This window comes from Cygnus olor, chromosome 5, assembly GCF_009769625.2.
Source record: "Cygnus olor isolate bCygOlo1 chromosome 5, bCygOlo1.pri.v2, whole genome shotgun sequence".
Classification (NCBI taxonomy): domain Eukaryota; kingdom Metazoa; phylum Chordata; class Aves; order Anseriformes; family Anatidae; genus Cygnus; species Cygnus olor.
The window spans coordinates 11907609-11934346 of NC_049173.1; the positions used below are offsets into that span (position 1 = coordinate 11907609).

Genomic DNA, 26738 nt, shown 5'->3' on the forward strand with positions numbered 1-26738 from the left:
GATGTCTGCTTGGCTTTCCAAGCTGCTGCAGCGCTGACAGCCCGCAGGTGAATGACATCTGGGGAGGACACACGCTTTTCAGAGTCTTCCCACCTTCTTACTCATTTCTCTGATAGCTTTGGATCAGCACAAATTTCTTGTCCCACTGAGCATCTGCTGACCTCGGTGATCTGCTGAAGTCAATAAACCTCTGCTGACCTCAGTGATTTCCCTAAGAACTACGGTGTGTATGGCAGCTTTCCTATCCTTAAGACCCATGTTTTAAGGGCCAGTCCCAAAACTCACTTTGTTAATGGCAAGCCTCTATCTGACCTAAATAGGCTTTAAATTGAGTCTTATTGCAGAGTTTTCTAGTGTAATACAAAGGAGATTTTGTGTCCTGACATATTTTAATCAGAAGTGCCTTCCTGCTCCTGGACAGAGAGGGTAAAGCTGTACTTGTGTGGGACTGGGGATCAGTTCCTGAAGTGGCTCCAGGGAAGTACTTGTATGTAAGAAGCCATGAACAACTCTTCTGAAAGCACTGAGAATTGTTTAAAAGGCCAGTTGGCAGCTTTTTAATCTAGCTATGAAAATGTGTGCAAATCTTATTTCAAGGTAAGTGAAAAAAAAACAAATACTGAGCTATGAAATTTAATCACTATCCAGAGCATTGTAATAAATAAAGAAGAAAGAAAATACCTAACTGCCAAAGAACCACACGAACACACTGGCTCTTGTAAGTCTGTGTTTGCCTGGACTCCAACCAATGGATGGTAGTACACTGTAGGTTTTCAGGTGGTATTTCTGTCTGAAATCATTCAGAGCCCCCTTTGCTCTGGGTGGAGGATGTGCAGATGTGTTACTTTACTTAGCAATATGAGCAGATCTTACACACACATACTTGAACAAGACCTTGCTATAAAAAGCAGTGATTATTTTGCCTTGTATGGTATGTATTGGTTAAGGAACAAGACCTATACAGCAAGGTACTTTGCTCTTTCGTTGTTATGGAACAATTTCTGGCACGTTACAGTGTGTTATTATAAGAAGCCAAATTCTGATCTCATTTGTAAATATGCAACCTTTACAGAATATAAGAGGCTCAAATGCATGTAAATGAGAACAGAACTTTACTTGATTTTTAAAAATTTAGAACAAAGTAGAATCATAGAAGAACAGGGCTGAAAGAGTCCTCAACAGATCTTCAATCATTGGTTTGGATCCAGGTAGGATCAATTATGGCTGTATCATTCCTGCAGCTGTGCATTTCAATTGTACTAGAAGATAATTCAGTGCTGGAGACTCCTTTCACAGTTAATATTTTTCAGTGCCTCACTGTCAGGTTTTCTCTATGTCAAGTCTGAATCTTCTCTATTGCAATCTTAATCCAATTCCTTTTTGTCCTATCTACCAAACAGTATTGCACTACTAATTGATTTTAGTTTTGCTAGGAATATTTTTCACTGTTTTCTACTTAGAGGTGCTCACAGATGTGTTTTCCAACAGAACAATTGTAATTTAATTAAGGTGCTATGGAGCAACAAGAATAGAAACTATTACTTCCACTAACAACAGTCATAGCTTTGATTGCTTATCAGTGTAATAGAAAGACAATTTAATTAAATGTCTCTGCTTAGTTAAGTGGGTTTGCAGTCTGAGTTTGCCATTCCTGTTGATGGAGCCAAATTTGCTTGTTTTTGGGGATTCCAGAAATCCATGTATTTCTAGGAATGGCTGTTGTTAGCATAATGATAGCGAAGTTGCATGGTTTCTGCTGGGATGTGACAAGGATTTCCGTTCCTGAAGAGACGACAAATGCAAGGCAGGCGTACATGCAGTTACAAAGCGCTATGGGCATATATGGTGACAGTGAATGTGAAGAGAGTGTGCAGCTCACTGCAGGACAGAGGAGCTTTTAAGAGACCAGCCAGTGAACAGGGAGAAGGGGATTGTTCAAGGTAGGGCACCACGGACTTGGCAAAGGAGATGAAAACTGTGTCTGTGTAAAGGAAACTTTCTAAAAATGCCTCACCATTGGCTCTGCTCCACTGACATTAGTGAAACTGGAAGATGTAGTAATAGCCTAAAGGATTAAAAGCATGAGTGGGAGTTCTGTGCTGTGCCATACTGGTGGAGCTGGAGAAGGGCTCACAACAGTGGGAAGTCCTTAGCACACATCCCCAGTGTAGAAAGGGCCCCATTGAGCCATTAGGAGTTAAAACTGCAGGAAATAAAGAGAGGGGGAGGGAGTGTGAGAGATGCAGTACAGACCGTTCCTAACAGGAGTAAAGCTGCTCATAGCCCAGAATACAATATACAGAATATAATTGAAAAAGATGTTTTGAATGAACAATAACCTTTAAATTCTTTAGTGTGTGTTCTCTGAGCTGTAGAATGTTCTGATTGTTAAGGCAATTAGCTTTTAAAAATAGTTATTTTTTTAGATTTTAATTACATGCTGCATTTTGCCTTTGTTATTAGATGGGGTCAGTAAGGTTACTGAAGTAATTATTGCGCTCTGCTTGGCACTGGTTAAAGCATAACTGGAGTAACTGCATTCAATTCTGTATGAAAAAACGTGGACAAACAGAAGAATTTAGACGAGTGTATGAAAGATGGTAAGAAGTTTGGCATTCAGATCTAGGAGGAAAGGTTAAGATAACTTGGCACCTTTAGCCTAAAGGCAAGAAGAGTGTGGGGAACATAATAACGGGAGACATAAGGGAATGTTATAAAGAGGACAAAGATCAATTATTCTCATTAGTCAACAAGGATGCAACAAATAATAATTGGCTGAAGCAGAAGGGAAGTTTTAGGTTAAATATTAGGCAAAACTGTAGAAGAACTGTTTGGCAGTGGGACAGGCTGCCAAGAACCATTGGACAATCACTGTTGTTGGAGTTATTCAAGGCCAGACACCCATCTACAGGAACAGTTAGAGAATAATTAAATCAATCCTACCACAGGCAGAGTGGTGGGAAAGGGGTCCTTCTGGCCTCAGTGACCAAGATTTTGTTATGGATCTACTTTTTCAGGATTACCCCCCTTCTTATTGTGTAAACTATGGAGTCTGTTTCACGGAAGAGAACAACATTTTAAAGCTGCTCTTCATAGGGTCAGAAAACATGTGAGACACAAAATTATTCCCTGATCTGTGGTCATGCATTTCTTTTTACAGCTTCTTAGAATCAGACTTCCTTTCCTCTGGGTGTCTCTGCTTTGTCCCTTTGAAAATACGAGCTCTGGGAAAATAAAGTAGAAACCAAAACCAAGTAGAATGGCTTTGGACTTATTCATTGCTATTCACTGCTTTATGGCAGCTTTTAGAAGTTGAATTGTAAATAAGCTCTGCGTTTTATTGACAATATGCTCCTCATCATCCCTACTACTTATATGGAAGAAAGTGATTATGCTGAGCACAAGCTCTGCCTTCCTGGTGTCAGCAGGCATCTTCCGACTGACTCTTTGAGATACTTAAAGCAAACTAGGAGTAACTCTGCAAAAAGTTACTTTGGTACACAATTCTTACCAGCAGGATTTGGCCCAAAGATTGGCCTGAACATGTTCTGCTTCCAGCTGAATGGTCAATGCCAAGGGGTGGCTCCAAATATTGGTCACTGTGTTTGCAAACAGAACAGCCCATTTTTAGAGGTACATTGGCCTGTCTTCTGCTCATCTGAGATTAGAATCTGGCTGCCTGATGAGACAGCTTACATGTGCTCTCTGAGGCACTGCAGAGATGAGAAAAAGGGCAGTGAGCTAATTTGTATTGCTAATAGTGATCTTAAAGTGGTAATTACATATGCAATTATAAACCATGAGCCCAGCCTGTTTATTTTTCCCCTCTAGTGCTAATGAAAAACAAAGTAGTCTTAGTGTTTTGTGACATCCCAAATGCAATGGAAGCAATCAATCGGCTGACTAACTGGAAGGCAGAGGCACAGTATGATACTGCTTTGGTTAAAAATTTAAAATAAAATAAAATAAAATAAAATAAAATGCAAGATGCAAAGATTTTATTTCCCCAGAATAATAGCAAAGTCAGACGAGATCCTTGTATTTGCTAAGTCTGAAAACACTGAGCAGCCCCTAGTGTCTGGAAAACCTTGTCTGTCCATGCTCTGTCTACTTCCATCCAGTAACATTATCTAAGAAATACAGGGATATGTTTGCTGTGGAGATTACCTCTGTCTGCTGAATCAAGAAAATAGGAAACAGTCACAGAGTAGGAGATGCCATTGCAGTGTGGTGTACAACCTAAAAAACTGAACAACCCCACAAGCATAACTGTAAGAAACCTTCAGTAAGGCCCTTCACCCTTTTTTTCTCCCTTTTCCTCTTTGTTTCTACACACAGCAAGGGGTTTTTGAGGGGGTTGGTGTGGGAGGGCGACCCTGCATCTTAGGAGCCCTGGGAAGGCTGAGCTGGGAACATCCACCCTTGGAGACTTGCCGCAGGTCTGTGTGCTGGCTGTGCTCCGGCCATGGGGCAGAGGGACCCATGGGAGCCTGTGTTGGTTCCCGTCATGGCCCTTGTATGCCCAGGGGCTCCATGAAAAACCACAGCCATCCCATCTCCAGGCTTTGCTCTCCCTCACCCTGGGGATGCTCTGATCATCTTCTGCAATGCACAGAAAGAAAAAGGGAGAATGCTTTAAAGGGGCCTGTTTTTTCCGCTCTTGTGGAGTCAAAGGAGACCATTTCATAGCATTAACTCTGTATTTCTTCTCTAAAATCAGATTGTACTCTTGGTGAATATTTGATATTTAACATACATTAAAAACAGGCAAACAATGCTCTTTGAATTTAGTTATCCTCAGCAAATATTACTGAGATATATATGTATGTCTAATAGGTCATGCTGGGGGGGGGGGGGGGGGGCAGAAATGAACCTTTTCTTCTGCAATGTCTATTAATGAGTCTACGTGCAAAACTTCATCCAATGGTTTTTGGAACTATAAACCCTTCCTTTCTTGGCTTAGTTCTTCAGCCTCTGTTAACGCATTTTTTTTTGCCGACTTCTCATCCTGGACTAATTCACAAGTGAATGTGGAGGGGAAGAGAACCTTCACCACCCCTTCAGTGCTGAATCGAGGCAGCCAGGAGGGTCAAGGGCATAGGTATTTCTACCTACAAAAGGGATGCTGTATTAGCAGTGAGAGCGATGCATTCTTAATAACACTGGCACTTAATAACTCAAAGCTGCTTGGTGTGGCTTTTTCTGCTTGTGCATCTCTTCGCCTGCTAGCACCACTTTGTAACCTCATGCACCCTCGAGACCCATCCCCCTCTCTGGTAATTCACTGGAGAACTTGTGACATAACAGCATTATGGCGCTGCCCACTCTGACTTTCTCTGTGATGTGTTTTAAACAAGATTCCTGCTACAAAGTTGAAAGAGTAGAGGAAGAAAACCCGACATGACTTTTGGGGTAGTGCAAACGAGTCATAGGAAACTCACTCTAGAGATATCTCCAGAGACTAGTCAAGACAAAAGTTACAGCACAAGCATTTGGAAGGGGGCCACTGCAAACAATTTGTCCTCATTCCAGTTGAGCAACTGTAAGCAGGGACATTTTCAACACAGGCCATTTAGGGACAGAAGGAAAGATTGGATGGCACTAAAAGAAACTACACAAATACATGGTGATAGGATGACTCGGCCACCCGCCACACATACTCTGCTGCTTCATTGTTCTTTCTCCTATCATCCCGACATCTGAAAAGGTCCCACCCCAGCACAGCAGCACAGAACAGCAGAGACTGGCTTAAATTAACTCCAGGTGACAAAATCACCTTTCTCGGTAGGCCTCCATTTGGCATGGAGAGAGGACAGGGACCATATGTGTGGCAGGGGCTGAGGACAACTGTGTTAAAAAAGAATTTTGCTTGTGAAAGTGAGAAATGTAAGAAATAGGGAAAAAGGATGCTTTGCTCTGCTGAGGCATTCTTTTTGCTGTGTGAATCTTGGGTTTAAAGGGCTGCAGTCAACCTTTTTGAGGAAATGCTTGGACATAGCTACTCTAATTTCTTTAGTCCTTCTTCCCCGTTACTTACGAGTTGTTCTTGCTCTGCTATTTCCCTCAGCATTCCAAAGGCCCCATACCTTTCCATGGAAAGTTTCTGCCAACATCTGATTTTGCATTCATGTTGCATAAATAAGAACAGGACCTCCCTCCAGCACCTTGGCATGGGGTGGGGAGTTGGATGGGAGGATGGTGCATGATAGAAATATTATGTAAGCAAGGTCTGGATGTCTGCAGCCCCAGCTCTAGACAGCCATTGTCCGCAGATATTTTAAAATGGCCTTTTTCTTTTCTCCTTCTGAACGCCACATCACAATACAGTTTCATTCAGTGAAGAGCTGGCATTTGGGGACTGGATGGCTCAGCTGGCCTGTTTTGGGATGGGGTGCCTTTCATCTGTAGGTCACTGCTTTGAATTCTGCCCACATTGTTGGCAGCCGGGAGCCGTTCTCTTCTGATGGCAGCGCAGCAGCATATGCAGAATTGCTAGGAAGTCTCCAATCCTAGACACCATGTCTAGATCATAAAAGCTACCGTAACAATTGAGTCTAAATGGCACCCTTCTTGGCAGTTGAAGCAGAGGCCAAGCAAGGGCTATGGAGAATGGACTACTGTCTAGCATCCATAAGCTAATAGTGAGGAACACGGGTGAGGGAGTGTGAGAAAGTATGCACAGCCCATGAAGGCTTTTTTTGGTGAAGAAAGAGCATTTCAGTCTCCTAGACTGAAAGGCCAACACCTTTCAATAGCAGAAGAATCGTTTACAATTGTGAGAACAAAACCATTGTTAGTCCTCGTGCCTTTAACAATGCTGCTTCCTGTTGGCATCTTCTGCCTACTAATAACACAGTCCCACGATTTGTATCTTCACAGTGCTGCACGAGCACTAACTAATTAATCCTTTCTCACCCTTCTGAGGCAAGTAGTTTTTTATTTTAGTGATCTGTAGTGGAGACGTCTTCCTTAAAACTGTTGCAGATAAGTATAGAAATACTACCTTATACAGACTATACAGCATATGCTAACCTTAGGATTTTTGTGTTTGATACAACTATTCCAGTTCAGGTAGGCTACACCCAGTTAAATGTTTTGCTTAACTGAGTTCTTAATTAAAATAAATGGGAGCTACTTGAAAAAAAATTCAGAGCAGGGCAGGGTTTCACTATAATGATATGAAACAAACAAACAGCCCCTCCTTTCTGCCCCCCAAACAAATCAACTCCCCTTCACTGGAATAATCTCTGGCTGTCTGACCTTATTTATTCAGATGCTGACATGAATCATCATCTGAGCAAGCATTCCCTCCTACACCTGCAGTACTTGGGGTTATAGTTCTCCTTGGTTTTCTGCGGCAAAAAGCTCAGTGTTACTTGGAGCTGTCTCCATCTGGCAGGCCACGAAGTCCACAAGAGCACAGAGGTCTTTCTGTAAAAATGGAGACAGCCCAGATTGCTTTCTCTTTACACAACATCTCAAGAGGGCTCTAGACTTTTCTCTTTTGCAGTTAGAGTCAAGTGTGCAGTCTCTTTCCCTCCTATCTACATCTTGTGTGATGACCTCTTCTTGGGGTAAAGAATTGCGTGGGTGAGTTTGGGGGAGGGGTTGTACTTCTCGGTAAAGCCAAATTGCAGGATGCAGCACATCTTGAGCTTGGCAGCCTTTCCTGCTTCCCCAAGAGGCAGCTGAAGGGCCCAAGCAGGGGTAAGACGTTATCAGCTCACTTCTAGCATGCCAGAGCATATCCTTACACACAGATAGCGACACACTGTATGCACCACAGCTGACCTCTGTGGACCAAAGGAGATCATTTGGTGGTGGCTAAGGGAATATCTCGTGTCATCTGTACGCTATTATAAGGCCGAGTACTTAACAAATGAGTAACTCTGCAGCGTTAGCCATAAAACATGTACAAAAGTGAAGGCAGAAGTTAAACATTATGTTATCTGCCAGTCATTCATTGTTTGGGGGGAGTATCCCAAGAGCATGGCTAAGCTTCGGTGTCTTAAATATCTATACATTGCTTTTGGAACGGGGTCATTTGTCACCATCTGGGATTATACCACTAGCAGTATATGAGCGTATTCACGGTATTATGCAGCTCCAGATTTCAGCCATATGGAAAAAGTGTAATATAGTGAGAAATTTAATCCTTTAATAGAATCCAGAGCACCCTCCAGAATGTTTTCCCTTGTTTTATTTCTTTGCAATGCAGGCTTAATAACTACTGATGTAGCATTTAAATTGGAAGAGATGCAAAGTCTAGATAAGCTGGGAGATCTGCTGATATCAATTGCCTTCTGATAGGAAAATCCCTTACTCTTTCAGTGGAAAAACCCACCAGGCTTACTAAAGCCAGAGGAAGGGTATGGCATAGCTGTGGCATGCATTAACCTCCTTTGACTTTTTCATCTCGATAGACACCCAAAAGGGCTCCCATATCCCAAAAGAGATATTTGCATGTCATGTTTACTGTGGAAGTTCTCTTTGTGCTCACCTTTCATCCAGCACTGTTGCAGAATGCTAAAAGCATAAAAGAATTGTGACTTGCGACAGGTTGCTGATGGAGCACATGAGATAATTCATCTCCTTCCCTATCATCTACCCCTCTTTATAGACTACATTTGTGGAAGAATAGTCATGCTGACATTACCTCACTGCTTATATGAGACTTGGTTGATCAGTGCAAGTCCATCAGTGGCAGTAAGGCACTGAAATGGTTATACTGATGAGCTCAGAAGTCAAAATTATATTTATCTTGTCTTGCCTGGTGGTGCTAGGCCTGCTTCCGCAATGCTGTATAGAGTATATGAACCCGGACGCAATGCTGTTAAGGATTTGGAGCGATGGTGAAACTGGGGGGAGATCATGTAAGAAATTAGCTCCATTGATTTAGAAGCAATGATCTCTGGAACCAGACTCTGACACTGGCTGAGCTTCGACAAAAGTGTCTGAAGGAATTTGATGCAATTCTGAGCCTGACGTCTCCAAAAAAGGCTGTTCCTGAGATGTACCTGGCATGGCGTTGTAGACTAATGCCAGAGAAATGCAAATGTTCTCTGAAAGAAATGGTGGGGTTTTCTGAGGCCGGCAGCAAATAATATATGTTGCTGTCTACGAAAGGTACAAATAGCTACAGTTCAGTGCAGAAAAATATATTATGGCTATATCTGGCTTAAGTGTTACATAGTTCTGTGGGCTGCTAACAGATATTGCCAGAGCAACTTGTTATGACAAGTTGTGTTGTATTTGTGAACCCTGCAATGTTACTGGCACCACCTCCTCATACTCCCAGTGAATGGGAGTTAACTTTGGTTGAGATAGGTTGTCAGCCCATCCCAAATACCCTTGAAGCTCAGTATGAGGAACTAATGTGACTCTGAGCTGAGTTCAATGCCTGTGACAAATAGTCCTCTGATAGTCAGATTTTCCTCATCACTGCACAGGTCCATAGAGCTCGTCAGGATTGTTTGAGTACATTTTTAGAGCTAGACCAGGGGAGCAGATGAGAGAGGGGAGAGAGTACAGGTTGGCAGAAAATGGGGAAAGAGGTCTGGAGAGAGGCAGAGAAACTGCAAAACAGCCAGCAACTGAAGTAGTCATGTGGGAGCCCCGTGCCTACATCTATATACTAAGTCAGACAAAGGAGGGATTTGCACACAGGTGGGGAACCTAGTTGGGAAGCAATTGGATTTGGTTTGGTAGATCCCTCTGTTTCACTTTTTCAGGGAAATTTAAACTCATGTCAATGAGACTCAGGAAAATTTTGTAGAAAACTCAAAAGATTTTGGAAAATCAATCCATCTGTCAGGTTATTTCCTCACCTTATGAAAACCTATCAGATGAACTCTTTGGAAGAACACACAAATGGGATGGCACATATCTCAGTGAATCAGGCTACTAGAGGATGAGCTTTCCACTCATGAAAATAAATAAATCAATGGCATGATGTAGGGCAGTAGGAAAGTTTGTGGGGGAAAAAAATATTTTGTAAATCAGAGGAAAATAACCCTATATTGTTCTGTTTGGTTACTTTTTTTACCTACTGATGCAAAAGAGAAGATAACTCAGATAAACCTTGCAGAAAATTTCACTTCATTGGCCCTTCCTAGTGTGTAGCCAGAAATGAGAAGAAATGAACAAATGTCCTTCTTAAGGACAGCAGTGGGAATGGGCGCAGTACATGGCAGCCACCCATCTTTCCCATCTTTCTTAGGCTGTCTGAATCAAACCAAAGTGTAATTGGGATGTAGCCCTTCATCTCTCGATTACTTGACAGAACAATAAGACTGAAAAGATAAACGAAGTGATAAAATAAACAATTCCTCTACAGCTTTTATCATCTGGCTGGCTCTTTTCTCTGAAGCATAGACTGCCCAATGACAAGTGGGAGTTGTAGTTTGTCAACAACAACAGTCTACTAAGCCTGGAGAGAGAAATGCATTAAACAAGAGGAAAGAGGCATTTCAATCACTGCAAAAACTGTGTCTTTAGTCTCTAGGTGTATTTGATACACTAAAAATAACTGCATGACCGTCTGTGATTGGGAGCTGTGCTGATTATGGCTGGTCAAAGCCAGCAAGGATTGGCTTGGGCCCTTACTGCCAAGAGGAAAGGCTGATGTAGACCACAACCGGCTTATTCCAAGAAGCAAATAACCCTGAGGGTCTGATCTGCAAAAGTGCTGAAGTAAATGGGAGTTGTGGTTGCTCAACACTTCCACAGATCAGGCTGCTCTATCCTCGTTAGGCACACTGCTGCTAATTCCTATAAAGCCTGCAATTTCTTTTCATGCAGATAAGTTATTGTGCAGGAGTAGCCCAACACCTGGCCTCTGCTGATATCCTGCCACCTCCCAGCTGAGCTTTGGCCTGGATCCTGGCTCAGAGACTGCCCCAGCTGCTCTGAGGAAAGAGCAGGGTCTTACAAGGCACTGGAGGTGCAGCAGAAGGCTCTCAACCTGGCTAAATGCTGTATTCCCCCTCCTCCCCCCAGAATGAAAGCTCCTGAAATAGTTCCACATCATTGGTATTCATTTTTGGTAGCCTAACATCTGTGGATGCCTAATGTTACTAATCCTGCCTGTGACTAGCTCAGGCAGGCTGGCTGATGCATTTGGAGAAAGACGGAGATAGCATATGCAAGATCAGGAAAAAAGCCAAACCCCCAACAGACCAATGAAGTCAAATGAACAGGTTTCTGGGCTTTGGACATGTCATGTCTGCCATCTAGTTACTAGTCAAGGCTTGTTTTGTGTAGAAAATGAACAGTAAATAATTCAGTACCACATAAAAGGGAAATAAGCTTACTGGGACTTTTGACAAATGAGAGAAAGACGTCCAGTGGTATTTTAATTGAGGTGCTTGGAAAACAATATGATTAATAAAAATATGTGAATTCCTGAATTTATTATATTTGGCTGTAAAAATATTTGTATATGCTAAACTAATGGGCAGGAATACAAGTGATGAAGTGTTACTGCAATAATGGAGTCGAAAGCTCTGGGACCTACTCTCAAATACAATGAGGTTGTTAGCATGAGGTCCTCTTGGCATGAGAGTGATCTGGTAAAAGTTTGACCAGTGAAGTGGAAGCCAGGGCATCATAAGTTCTGTGCTGTTTTGTTCTTTGATTGATTGGGTAAGGCACAAATTGGCACAAATAACCACTTTCAGTCTCAGCTTACCCATCTGTAAGTGGAGACATATATCACAGTGATGACTTAATTATTGCAATTTATTTAAAGCTTCTCAGGTGTAAGGTATTTCAGAAAAATGCAAAATTTATTGTCCCTAATCTAAATGAATATGAGAACTTTAGTGTTCGTAATCTAGTATTTCGTCTGCAACATTTGCTGTGAATAATATTTTGCCTTTATATGCACACACATGTTCTAGCTGAAAAAATAGCACTCTCTTTACTTTCTAATAAAGCGTTTTTTGTAGTGTGGTTCAGCATTTAAAATAAGGCTGCAGCTCTGCTGAGCATTGATTTAGTTTAAATCTCCAATTTAGTTAATTGTTCTGAACCATGTAAGATGCTGATTTGCAGATAGTTATAAAACAGCTGAAATACTTCTTAAAGATATAACACTGGAGAACAGTTTATTCACAATGTAAAAGACCCCCTAGAATGACAAACCAGAGTTGTTCATTACAATGAATGCTATTTTTTTTCCACAGGAACAGTTCATCTTTAATTTCAGCTTTTAGTTCATAAAAAAGGATGCCCACAGCTATAGAAGTACCAGCATTTGCAATGTATAAAAGCGTGAATGAGTCAAGGGTCTTTGCTGAACATTCTACTTGCTTTGAAATACTGTGGCTTTCTCAATAGAACAAGATACTGGGTTCTTGTAAAAAGGTATAAAAGGGCTGGATGATGACACTTTGAGTCTCTCTGGGCTCAGAAGATAGAAGCACTCATTGATTAGGATATGGCTCTGTTGGCGTCAGTTGCTCGATGATCAGTTTTCAGTTCCTGGTACTAGACCAGCTCTCCCTGACTCAGTCAGACGTTGTCCTGGTGAGGACTCTGCAGCCTTGCTGGCTGTCCCGCTGCTGCCACACCGCGATGCTGCTGCGAGGGACCTTGCAAGGGGGCAGGAGCTCAGTGGGAATTGGGGAGGGTATGGCGGGGCAGTGTGTGTGCTGCACACCAAGGGTCATAGCGGGGAATGTGACATGCCTAAGAAGGAGTAGAGCTAGTACTTGACCAAGAAAATTGTGTTTTCATCAAAGATTAAATAACGTATATCAGTAGCGTGTTAACATGCTGAAGGAAAACCAATCTCAATACCCTGCACTAAATACAGGCAATTAGGGTCTGATGCTAGAAGCAGCCAATGCCCCTCTGCTGAGGGCAGCTGTGTTTGTCAGTGAGATAGGACAAGTGTCAAAAAGAGACAGTATCTCTAGGATATCCACAGCAACCTGCGTGTCAGCAACCTGTCAAGGCAAACTGGCTCAAAGCAGCCCTGTACCTTGGCCTGGGACTGACCGACATGAGTTGGCATTGCAGTAAAATTCAAGGACCTGATATTCATTGCAGCTTCCCTTGGGACTGCCCCACCTTCTCAGGTTGTCTCTGAACCCAGTGCCAGCTTTTTTGGCCAGCGCAAAGCTGCCACGTGTTGTGTGACAGGACACGGGCCGGGGTCAAGCTCTCTGCAAGCACAGGTGGTTGGGGCTGCCCTCCTCTTGGATGGACGGGGCCGGCAGGAGGTGACACCTTCTTCCCTTTCACTGCTCGGAGAGATCCTTTAGGCCTAATTCTCCCCTCACTAATTGTAGTCTTATGTAATTCAATTACTTTGGTGAAGTTGCTGCCTGATTTATATCGGTGTGAGTGAATGGGGTATGAGCCCTTAAGGGTTTTACCGAAGTATGATGTTACACTATTTCTGGACATCATCACGTGCTGGTTGTGCAACAGATAAGAATAATGCTTAGTAAGTCATTAGTACTTCAGTTCAATTTGTGCTAAAATCATCAGCTACATCCCATTTAGTTTCTAAAGCCTCCTCATTATTGCTGCAAACACCAGACCCATGACCTGCTTTCCACTCTGTGAAGGAAGGATAAGTGAATTTAATGCGATCTCTGTGTTACAAGGTCTGCTGCTGCTCCCCTGAAATCAGGTGGTGTCTTATTATTGACTTCAGTGAAGGTAGGATCAGGTTCAAGTTTCAAGCATTTAATTTTCCAGCAGAGGAGAGTAAGGGAAACAAGACTTAAACTGCTGCACTTCTTTGGCAAATAATGAATGGGACCTCATTATCTCTGTTAGGACGTGACTTTACAGATGATTACATGTTGAAAGTATGCCACTGATAGACTGGCTCTATCCTGAACTGTGAAACTTGCTCAGAGATTCAGAGACTTTCAAGACACTTCATTCATTCTCATATCACGAATGATTTTGTCAGTGAATGGGACAACTGACCTTGATGATCTGGCACCAGCATTTCCTGCTAGGTACAAGCGCATGGTGACGCTATGGCTACTGAGCAGTATTTATGCATTCTTTTCAGACGAAAAATCATCCACAGTAACATTTAGCAGAATATCTTCTAAGATATTATTGTGACCCTGTTCATTTACAAATAATTTGTTGTCTCATATGAAAACAATATGTAGATGAAGAATCAAAAGAATTGCTCTACAATTTCGATGTAGAAAAACTTGGTCTAACTTTCTGAATATATATTTGTTAAACTGTTATAATGCAAGAAATTACAAAATGCCCTTGATTAACTTTATCCTTATTGCTTATCAGAGGTGAAATACAAATAGCACAGGAATAGAAATGATTTGACCATGATAGTTCTTTTTATTCCGCCAACATATTCTCAGAACTCTACTTTTCATAAGTATTATGGGGCTAAAATCAGTAGTCCATGTGTGCTTCTTAAGAGTATCTATGACGAGTGCTACATAGAAAGCTTGTTATGAGTACGTAAGAGACAATGATTTATGGATTTATTCTTACAAAACTTTTCTGACTCAGATAAATACTGTTATTGCTGTTCTGCAGATGGGTAAATTGAGGGACTGAAGGCTTAAGTAGCACGCACAAGATCACCCAGCAAGTCTAGAGAAAATAGGCTGGAACCAGAACGTTGCATTTCTATTTTCATGTTCTGTAAGTGTTAGATCATCTCTCTCCCATGATTAGCTGCTATTCTGGCATGAACTCAGGACCATTATGATAGAGCTATTTTTCATACAATGGGATGAGACTGCCATGGCTTTAATTACAAGCATGTGTTCACTCTTTTATGGCATTGTGATTGTTATGTAAGGTGATGTGTAAAATTAATGAATTTTAAATTAAGAGTTTACATTACAAATACTTAGATTAGAGAATATTTTCTTTCCCAGAGTCCATACAGCTCTTACTAACTTGGAGTCCTAGTTAATGATAACCTCAGAACTGGTACACCAGTGCAATACTAAAAGTAATTATCAGATTGTATTTATTCAAGGTCGAAGTTGTTTTAAATTAATGAAGAGGAAACTCCACCTTCAGGAACTTGCAGAAAAGACTCACATGCTTACTTCTAGGTGAACATGATCTACATATACTTCAGAGCTGATAGGACACATGCTCTTAAACTTGTATGTCTAAACACATGCCCCACAACATATGCTGTTAAATTTTGGAAATTTAACATAACTCTTTTGGAGGAGGATGTGATGATTCCAGAAATGAATAAATGATGGTATATTTATAGCAGCTTTTCAAAGAAAAGAAAGGTAGCCAATCCTTATGACTAATAACCATTATTTAAAGTACAATCAGAGACGCTCCTTGTAAAGTTTCAGCCAGGGTCTTGGCATGACTTAGTGCCCAAGAAAAGGATATCTATATTGGGAATCAGCTGCTCTTACACAATCTTTGTGATGATTTGGAACCACTTAAAAACAAGGAGTTGATGATATAATACATTCTTTGGATTTGGAGATGTTCCCCTTATTCCTGCTTTGAATTAAGAGAATATATTGGTGGTTTAGTTAAATGTCTCTTGGTTAAAATTATACCTCTTTATTATCTTGCGACTGAAGCCTGATCTGTCTCCTTCTGTAAAAAAGAATACAGGTGTGGAGAACTTTGAGATGCTTTAAGTGTTACAACATTTCTGTAGTCCAGTGGATTTCAAACTGTGGTCTGTAGACCACCAAAGACCTGGGGAGTGTCTGCTGGAGGTCTGTGGAGGAACTGGCTGGGCAGATAGGATCAACTTTTTTTCTTTTCTTTTGTTCTCCAACAGCTTAACGGTGTTACAAGTAGCTAAAAATGCATTAAATATTTTCCAGCTAGCACTTTTAAATGTTAACAGTTGTACTTGCCTCAGGGCTGTTATTCAGCCACCAAAACCAAGAGGTGGACTGCGTAATCAGAAAGCAGGGCTGAGTCTCAATGACAAAATTTATTAAGATGCTGTCTCTAGTCAGAAACTCTTTAGGACATCCTAGCCTATGTCATGCTTTAAAACCCGTTGGTAAACGCAAACATCAGACTTTACTAAGTGACAGGGGTGTATTTATAGCAATGTGAGAATGCAGGTAGAGCTTTAATGAATTTAATGAATTGTAATGATTTTTTTTTTTTTTGATAAAAGAGTTATTCAGAAGACTTACTGCTTGTAACTGGCCCTACTAATAGCTAATGATTATCATACTGAGGAAGACAAGTAAAATTATTTCTTTAAACTCAAATAACCAAATAATAAAGTAAAGATATGTTCTCTTATGTTTGCTTAATAGAACACCCAATCTATTTTTTTTTCAATCTGAAAAGCTTATAAAGGATGAAAGATAACAAGTGTATACAGTCATACTATAATAGTAGCCATTACTCTCCTTCTATGATGCAAATACATACTCAGCATGCTGTTTTTTTTGGTTTTGTTTTTTTTTTAATTAATAATTGTAAGCACACAGTGAATCCAAAGGTTAGGATGCATTCTGCTCCTTTGAAATTCCATTCAGTGTGTGTGCCTTAGTGGCCTAGAAATAACCCAAAGCAAAATTTAGACATCCATACATCTGCCATTTCTAGAGCTGATGCTCAGAAAGAATTTTGCTGTTGAAGCTGGTATTTTCACACTGAATCTAGAAGGCAGAAAACTGTTTCACTCATCCTTTATTTCTTAGGCTTAGAGCTGACCACAGCAGGGAGAGTCATGGGTTATCAAAATAGTTTTTGCAATAGTGTGTTTATAAATCATAGATTTCACAATGGTACTTATACAGAGTTTATGATGACAATTTTTTGTCTGTTACAACTGGGAGTACTAAAAGGATTTGTCACTTCTGGAGGTGAGAATAATCTTTGCTATTTTTAAACTGATGGAATACAAAATTACAAAGGAAAATAAAATGCAATAAAACCCGAGCAAAGAAACAGACACAACTCAGGGAGTCCACTCTAGGTGACTGGTCTAAAAGAAGAAATTGATTTCAACAGGCATAGGAGATCAATCGTGAATTGCCGAAACAATTAGCTAAAGTCATTACTTGGGAATCATTAGAAAAGGAACTGTATCCATTTGCTCAATCTAACAATTTAAATTTCTGAGGGTGGGAAGGACTTACTGCCATGAATAAACTGTTGAATGTATCTTTAAAATTAAGTTTTTAATTAGAATTGGCAGTTCTGAACCTGCTGTTGGCAGGAGCCAAACTACTGAAAAAGAGCCTGGTGCAATAGACTGTAAAGTGTCTCTGCTTGCTGCTTTAGCATTTAACAATAATAATAACAAAAAAAGGACAATCAACCTTTAAAACTGAAAGTTGTATTTCAATAACAACATCAGAAGATTTTTTTCTTTGTGGTTAAAGCAGTTTGGAAATTTCAATTGTCATCTCTTACAATAGGTGCCAAATACTGCTGGTTTTCTGAAGGAAGAAGCTTGATTTACAGGAACACACATGAAAAAAAAAAAAAGCACCTGTTGCAATAGACTCAGCAATCCAAGTACCATCCTACAATACACTGTTTGATTGCTGGTGTGGGTAATCCTTTGTTGGTTGTGACATTACAGTTTGCTTAAATTATATTGTCTTTCTTGGGACTTAAGTGTGTGCTTAAAGTTGAATATCTGCATTTTGAGTAGGGATTATGCATGACACCTACTTGGCAGGAATTGCCCTTTTATTTTCAAATATGCCTCAGTGCATGTTCCTGAGAATGAGTAGTGCTAGTGTGTTCAAAAATCCCTTCCTAGGCTAAGTGAAGTAGGTGAATTTGTTGTTTTTGTGAACATTTATGGTTGGGGGTGTGTGAATGGGGGGGGGTGTGAATGGGGGAGGGATGGGGGGTGTAGGGGGGGAACGGACACACAGCTGATGCTAGGGGCCAGAAGGTTATGTGAATAAAAGAACAAAGTGTCCCATGCCACCTGTCTGCTCATTCTTCCAAGAAGCATGAGTCTCTCTCTGCTTCCCTTCCGCCTGTGGTTTAGGGACCTCGGTGGCTTCTGCATTCTTCCCCTTTATTCATGTTGCTCTAACTGCTCTGTCATTTAGCAGAATCCATTTTTTCTATAGCCCAAGCCCAGTAACCCTTGTCGCTGACCTCACCAGCCATGTGCTCAGTATGAGCATGACTCATGGTAGCAATGAGAAATCCTTGCTCTCTCTAATTTGGCCTTCTCAAGAAAGGGGGGAGGAGAGGGGCTGGGGGAGATTCTGATATTTCCAAACTGGCTTGCTGGAAGTGGTGTGTCAGTTACAATAATTTCGTGTAACACATAAATCTTTAGGCCGACTTGCAATTCCCAGCACACCTCTTGTAAGTCTAATTGAGGCATTACATTTCTGTCAGTCACATACTCTGGTGGAAATGCAAGAATGTGAGAAACAATAGGACCAGCCTAGTACTGAGTCAAAACAGATAAAGCAAAATTACTTGTTGGACTGAAAGATGGGAGCAGACAATTAAGAAGCAAGTTGGTCGGAAACACTTTGCTGCCACTGGTGGCTATGTGGCTATGTGAATGGTCTCTCACTCCTCCCATTATGTGGGAAAAGCAGGCAGACGGGCAAACCAGGCAAGTATGCCATTAATGTTTTCTTCTTGGGTAAAATAAGCCCATGAGTAAGTTAGGAGTGGTGTGAAGTGTGTGGTGCAGGAGGGAGGGAGCTGGTGTGGCTTGGGGGCTGCCCGCGGGCTGTGGCTGCAGGCAGCACTCAATCAGATCAAGATGGCTGCTCAGGGGAAGCACGTGGTGGGCCTCCTTCTCCTCTGGAGACTTTTGTTTGTTCTCCCTTTCTTGGTGGTTTTCTCTAATCTGAAGAACAAGATGTCCTTAATGAAAACAGATGTTTTGCTCCCTTGCATATGGAAAAAAAGTACCAACAAAACCCACCCCAAAATAGAATAAACCCAAAGAATTCCGAGATGAGAGTTAGGTTTCCACAAAGACAGGAGGACAAACACCTTTGTTAACATCCTGACCTGGCCACTCATTTCCCATGGACATGCCGTGGAAGCTATTGATGCGGAGGTCTGGGCAAGACCTGGGCCTGAGAGGGAGAGCTGTGTGCCTCTGTAAAGCATAAACACCACACTGAGCTGGCTCGCAGCTCTCCCCATCCATGGTCTCCCACTGTGAGATCCTGGTCAATGGCAGTTTTTGTCATTGGCTTCAGAGTAACTAGGAATTGGTCCCAGCATTTAATTTAAAGCACAGCACACAAAAACCCAAAAATCATAACATCCCTGCTACATTTATAGTGCTGCATAAGCCACTGATTAACAAATGGATGAGATACTGAACTTTGCTTTACCATCTGTCTTTAATTACATAAAATAACTTGAAGCAATTAACAAGAAAGAAACACTGTGACACAAATAAATAAATCCTATTGATAGAAACAGATGAGGAAATACTAGGGTATCTGAATATATGTATTTCATATGAATATATGAAAGTCACTAAAGCTGCATAATCTACACCTAATGATATTACAAATATTATCTAGCAGGTTTACACTGCCATTACCAACTGTTTTTGAAAAATAATGGTTACCTGTGGAGATGCAAGAAACAAAAGGAAAGCTGTGTGTGACTAGAAAAAAAAGAAGTGTGGTCCCTCCAACTGCCATGATGTTGAAGTTTTGTCTTTCAAAGATAAGAGAAACTAATATTAACATAAAAATATACAAAGCATGTGGTTTCATAACAGTGGACCTAAAGCCAGTCACATTAATCCACATGCTTATAAGCGTTTAGGCACCAGAGAGGATTAGGCTCTTTAACACTTTTCAGGATTTAGGTTCCAAGTCTGTTTTTTTTACCATTCAAATACACTTGTTTGCTTTTTCTGTTTAGGCGCTTAGAAAAACAAGTGCTCTATAATAGCTATTGAGTGACTGCTGAGCAGATTAAGAACTGACTAACTGATAGATGTCAAGAAGTTGCTGTCAGCTCCAAATGAAAGCTCCAAAGTGGGCCTGAAGAAATGGATGTTATGCCTGGCAGTCTACAAAATTTTCCTTAATGGTGGAGAAACAGATTCATCCCTAGTAAAACAACGCTAGCAAATTAGGGAGGAAATTAAAATTGGTGGAAAGATAAATAAATTATGAGGATCGAGAAGCCCAAATTTGGTGAGCTGGACCAGTGCAAACAAGGTGAACTTTAAGTCATGGTGGCTGTATTAATGCACTACAAGCTGTATCCTAAGGGTAGTGGTTGAAAAGGCTTTGGTATCGTGAGTTAGCAACTGGACACAGGATTCAGTCTGCTGGTGCTAAAGAGGATTAATGTCAACTTCGAAGGAGTTAGCAGGGATGTACAAGTCAAATGTAATACTAACTATATGGCAACAGTGTTTTACAGTGCTGTGGGTGCTAGAAATCTTGAAAAGGGTAAGAAAAAAAACACATAAGCACTGCTAGTAGACTGGAGAATATGCTTTGTTTCCTTTATCAAAATGAGATGGCTGGATTACAGTGTATAATTGCCTTCACAACAAGAAAAAAAGTGTCTTGACTCAGATGAATATATTACAAGAGTCAGTGGGTGGAAATGTAAGTCAAGCAAAATTAAGAAAGCAATGAGGCTTGGAATTGTAGCACTAAGTGTGATGAACTGCTGAAAGAAACTATCCAAGAAAGTGATAGTGTACATATCAAAACTGGATGCCTTTCTGGAAAATACATGTTAGCCAAACAGAAATTACTGGGCTTAGTGTACGGGGAATGATGCAATGCTATAGCCTGTGACACAGAAGAGGTTAGGCATGATGAGTTAATGGTCCTCTCTGTCCTCAAAAGCCATAAATCAAGGAAAATTTCTTAAAATTTCTTTAGGCCAAATTCTTCTTATTTCATACAGCTAAGTCATACTCTAATCCCAAGGAAACACTGAGGCAAATAGTATCAGAACAGCAAGCAGTATGGACTCAGGAAGAATAAAGTTTATTAAACATACCTTTCATGCTAATATGCAACATTGTGCATTCTGTATATTATAGATTTGAAGACCAAGGCTGCAGGCTGCAATCAGTGTGCTCTGAGTTGGCACTCAGCAAAGCAAGCAGTATACATGGCAAGTGAATTGAGAGATAAACAGACTGAGTGGGAATGTAGGATAGTGGATACAGGGACCACTGAATATGCAATTTGCTACTGTTTCAGGTATTCATGTTGAGAAAAAGAACTTTAATTGTTTTGGCGGGGAACTCTGCTGTGTAGACTGAAATGGGAGAAAGAATGTAAACAAAGGGTAATGATCACTTGCTGTGTTATCGTAGCTTGTAGAAATGTCTTGTGGGTCATGGCAGGGACTTTTGACAGACATCTATTTAATATCCCCATTGGTAATCTCAAAGTAGAGGTAAACAGCACAATAGTGAAATGTGCTGATGATACTAAACCAGGAAGGAATGTAAACAGGAGACAGCAGATAAATGATATCAAAGGGCCGCCAGATATTAGAAAGCTGGGTACAAAAACACCCAAACAACTAACGAGAAGAAGAAAAAAAAAGAAGAAAAAGAGGAGGAAGGGAAGGGAAAAGGGAAGGGAAAGGGAGGGAAGGGAAGGGAAGGGAGGGAAAAGTTGAAAGGGAAGGGAAGGGAAGGGAAGGGAAGGGAAGGGAAGGTAATGGAAGGGAAGGTAAAGGGGAAAGGAAAGGAAAGGAAAGGGAAAGGAAAGGAAAGGAAAGGACAGGAAAGGAAAGGAAAAGAGGGGAAAGGAAAAGAGGGGAAAGGAAAAGGAAAGGAAAGGAAAGTAAGTGAAAGGAAAGGAAAGGAAAGGAAAGGAAAGGAAAGGAAAGGAAAGGAAGGAAAGGAAAGGAAAGGAGGAAAGGAAAAAGGAAAGGAAAAGGAAAGGAAAGGAAAAAAAGGAAAGGAACAGGAAAAAGGACGGAGAAAAAGAAAAAGAAAAAGAAAGAAAGAAATAAAGAAAAGAAAAGAAAAGAAAAGAAAAGAAAGAAAAGAAAAGAAAAGAAAAGAAAAGAAAAAAAAGAAAAAAGAGAGAAGGAAGGAAGGGAAGGAGGAAGGGAGGGAAAGAAGGGGAAGGAAGAAGGAAAGGTAGGAAGAGAAGAGAGAGAAGAGAAGAATAAAGAGAAGAGAAAGAAGCGAAAGAAAGAAGAGAAAGAGAAAAGAATAAAAAAAGAAAAAGAAAAGAAAAGAAAAGAAAGAAAAGGAAAAAAGAAAGACAGGAAAAAAAAAGTAAAAGAAAAAAAAGAAAAGAAAAGAAAAGAAAAAAAGAAAGAAAGAAAGAAGAAAGAAACGAAAGAAAAGAAAAGAAAAGAAAAGAAAGAAAGAAAAGAAAAAGAAAAAAAAAAAAAAGAGAGGAATAAAAGAAGAGAAAAGAAAATAAAAACAGAGAAAGAGAAAAGAAAAAGAGAGAAAATAGAAGAAGGTATACTGGAATGTACATGTCCTGGTCATCACTATTGCTGATAGAGTTTCAGATATAGTGGACAGCAGATCAGATGGTAATGATACATGAATTGTAGTGTGGTAAAAGCTATACACATTCAGACATATGTCATGAAGCCAGGAGGTAACAGTTCACTTGTAAAGCTTTGTGTTATTACATTCAAGTCTGTGTTCAATATTGCCAGCCACTGACTGACTGGAAGGAGTTGGAAGAAATCCCACAGCAATTCAAAGGGTGGAAAAATCACTTTGGGGGAAAGATTGAGGCTGAAACCCAGCATCTCATTAAGTATATACTTAACTTAAAGTACATGAGCTGTACTTCTGGCTTACAACTCCCTTTATAGCCCTGCTAGGTGACTTTAACAAAGGAGCTACATATCAGCTTAAACAGTGCACATGCTTAAGCACTTCCATAGACTGGAGCGGAAGAGTTTGGTCAGACCTGTATGAAAGATGACATAAGTCTACAAGCCCCTGAGCACCGAAAGGTGCATTTTGGCTGCATGGAAATCAGCAGGCAAGCATGTATTTCCATAAGGCTGGGCTGTATTCTTACCCGTGGAACAAAGGTCTGAAAAAGAGGCTTAAACCAGCCACCATTATTTAGCTGGAATGGAGGAAAGCAGCAAAATCAGGCCTTTTGGGTGTATATTTTTTAAAGGTGAAAATTGGAAGGCTGTCAGGTAGTCTTTCAGGGGGGATTCATATTGCTGGGAGTTTTAGTATAGATTTGAATAAAGCACTAGAGAATGCCTATAAAGAATAGCTTTATGTCTTTACATTGGAAGGCTGGGAGTTGTTCTTAATTCCAAGAATTTCTGATCATATGGAGTTGCCACAAATGCTCCACAATTCAAGGTGGGAAGAATGGCTGCTTTATGAGCTCTGAAATCATCTCTGCAACTGTTTATAAAAGAATTCCTGTGAGACTGAATTCCTGATGCTGATTTTCAAACCAAGGAAAATTAATCTTTAAAGAATAGGGCTGTGAAATGCTGAACTCTGATTGCAGATATGCTGGGAATATCTCTTCTGTGTAACCATTTATTGTGCTTGTAACGGAGAATTATCTGAAGTAGACAGCAGACTGTTCTCAGAGAATGGCAGTTTGGAGGAGTTAGTACTTGACTGTTACTGAAAGTCAAAAGAAGGTGAATACCCAGCTACTTAGACTCTTTTAATCATTGTGACAGACTTTTTTTTTTTTTAATTTTCCTCACAAATGGCAGAAAATAACTCTATTCTTTAAAAAAATATAACACTTCAGTGTCTCACTCGAATAATGATTGTAAAATTACTATGCAATTAATAATATCTGAAGGTTTTGTAATTAGTATTAACAATTCACTTTATATAAAAGAACATCTAATATTTAACTTAATCTCACGGAAATTTAATAGTGAAAAGAAGAGTGTTGACTTTGGCAGGGATTTAGTCTTGGAAAGTTAACAGGCACTCTTCTGGGCTTGACTAGTCAATATCCACAAGAATTTAATAAAACCCCTGCATAGGTTAGGAAAAAAAAGCAAGCGGGAAAGAGCAAGTGAATGATGCTTAGGGCAGAACCTCCCTTTACAAATGTTGATCGCCCACATGCTTGAAAATCATGTTTGTCCTCACAGGATGGAAGTCAGGATGTGGGGTTAAATTATTCACGAGTGAGCATCTACAGCTCCTTCTCCTTTTGCTTCTTTCTCATTGCCCTTTATAGCCCAATTTTATATTACACTGTTTTATTCATCCCGTATTGATTTTTCTCTCTGGATACGATGTCTCTATAAGCTAGTTCAAGTAACTAACTTGCAACCTATTGTTTTTCTCACACAGTCATTTAGCTCTAACATTCAGCACTCAGTCCCTTTAAGACGCAGAGTTGCTACAGCAGATGTTAAAATTTTTATGTGTAGTACAGTACAAAAGCTACCAAAAGAGGGCAACATATGAGCCAACAATGAGAAATGTATCCTGACAAGTTTACAGTTGTGTATTTGTGACACCCTTCCCCCTTTCTTTTTGATAGAGCAAGAAATTTTAGCAGAGCTGGTCAGGAAACAGAATTTCCATTCTGTGGGAAATTCTAACACTTGGGGAAAAAAAGTAAAGGTGCTGAAGTTTTCACAGAATGAAAACTCAGAGAAAATACATTTGGCATAATGGAAGTGTTCCATAAATGTCAAATCCTTCTCACGCCAGGAAGCCCAAAAGTTATAATGACATTAAAATATTCAATTTAATAGGAAAAAGGTTAAATATATGCTGTAAAGATCAAAACAAAATGAAATGAAGCAAAGAACACAAATATGTTTTTATTTTATGGCAAGCAATACTATTAGTAGTATCAAGTGTAAATATTATTTTGTCTCCATTAAAAATGTTGTCAAAATAAGTATGCTCTCAAATAAGCATGCTGATTGAGAACAAGTTGTATTTTCTGAAAGATTATGTTTCCTCTGAACGTTGCTTAATTATATTTCCTCTCAGTGAAATGCCTGAGAGAATTTCAAAATACTCTTAATAATCCTACGAAGGACTAAGGTAAACTGGCCGCATCCCAGGACCGTCCCTGAGGCAGGGTTTGCAGTGCTAGACAAAGAGCTATCCTCAGCGCCAGGCGTGTGAGCTCGAGAGCAAGTGTACCCTGGACAACATAGAATGTGCAGGCGTTGGCAAACAGTTTGTTATAAACAAAGTGTTTTTTTTCTTTTTTCTTTTTTTTTTCCTGAAAGTATTCAATAGTACTCCAAGGAGTTAGACAGTCTTGAATACATGCCAAGCATGGCAATGGATACAGTAAGCAAATATAATCTACCTCACTTAGGGTAAATATTTGGCTACAAATGTATTGAGAGCTCTTGAATTCTTTGTACACTTCTATGATGAGAACCAGAGGAAAGGCAATGGAGATGTAAAGACTGGAGGGTGATTTTTTTCTTCTCTTATCAGCTGCCCAGATAGGCCAGCTGCCAGTCAAATTAAAAACCTCACTAGAGGAAATGAATGAAGGCCTGTAGGTGTAGAAATCTGCTGTTTATACAGCTGCACCAAGTTCTTGCTAATGATCAACCTGTATGGGCCAAGTCTTCATGCAGATATGCAAAATTCTGTGGCAGTGTCTGGGAGGCTGACTATGGAACTTAGGGCATCCTCTTTTTCTTTTTTTTCCTCCTCTCTTTGTCTCAGTTCCTTTTCAAGACTGACTTCTCCTTGCTTCTATACATCTCAAAATGCTGGAAAGTTTCTAGGAAGGAGAGGGGTTAGATCTATGATCTATCTGCAGGGCAATGAAACATTTTGAAAGTTTGGAAGTACTCACCTGTCTTGGAGACAGGATGCTCTGCTTGCAGGAACAACACTTCTGTCATTTACCCGTGTCTTGCTTTTGCATCTGTATTTCTGTTGATTCCAAAAGAAGGAAGATTTAATCTTCCTAGCCAGAAACAAATAGAGAGGTCTATCTGGAGGGTTTCTCTTGTCTGATCTATCACATGAACAACAACTTGCATCATTCACCTGATGAAGGCTGCAGAAACCACGGGGTATAAAATAAGATGTTAGTAAAGGATGGGCGGCTGTGTACACTGTCTGTGATACTGTACCAAGTGTATTGACTCTAATCACAATGTTATCAAAGTTCCTACATTCTGGAAAGACATGAAACTATATATACTCATCTGCTTGGCACTCATTTCTTATACTGCTCTCTATTTTGATTAGTGTCCTGGATACTCCCTCCCAAACAATGATGCTTTTGGGAGACGAACTAGAAAGAGTTACAGAATATAATACATGCATTTTAATGGCACTATGAGGTGTGGTTCATTATGCAGTTGTGTTTATTTGTAAGAAAAACGGTAGTTTGTATTCTAAAATTGCCTTGCGTCATAGGTGTGAGCCCACACAGTCAGTTTTGACTGTCATCTTCTACCACCATGTAACCCAGCAGCCCAGTGACAGGTGTTTGTTCACAAAGGGACTGGCCCATGCACACAGAGACACTTGATTCCCACAAGCAGTTCTCTGTGTGCCTTTGCTTCTCAACTTCTGCCAAATCCAAGCTGAAATTCCAGAAAGAAACAATAACACTGACAGAAGTCACTTCAGACTAGGAAGCAATTGCTTTAGCTCTGTGAACACAGACTGGACATTTCTGTCTTGTTTTGAAATGATTTTAAACATGCCTTGGCTTTCTGAGCTAGCACACTTTTACCCTGCAAGTCAGGTTATGAAAAGGGATGTGTTACCCCCTTCGCAGATGTGGTATGTGAGCCCAGTTACATCACATCTGAAGACAGATGGATCTCTGAGGGGAACTGCAGCATCCAATCATATGTTT

The 26738-nt window shown here is 40.4% G+C and overlaps 1 long non-coding RNA gene across 4 annotated transcripts in view; it reads right to left on the reverse strand.

The window, feature by feature from the left end:
• LOC121070777 overlaps window positions 1-26738 on the reverse strand; it is a 62575-nt gene that overhangs the window by 27394 nt on the left and 8443 nt on the right. For all 4 annotated transcript variants that reach the window (XR_005820200.1, XR_005820201.1, XR_005820198.1 and 1 more), the window contains exon 2: window positions 25719-25798. This is a non-coding gene — a long non-coding RNA (uncharacterized LOC121070777). The remainder of the gene's footprint in view (window positions 1-25718; window positions 25799-26738) is intronic.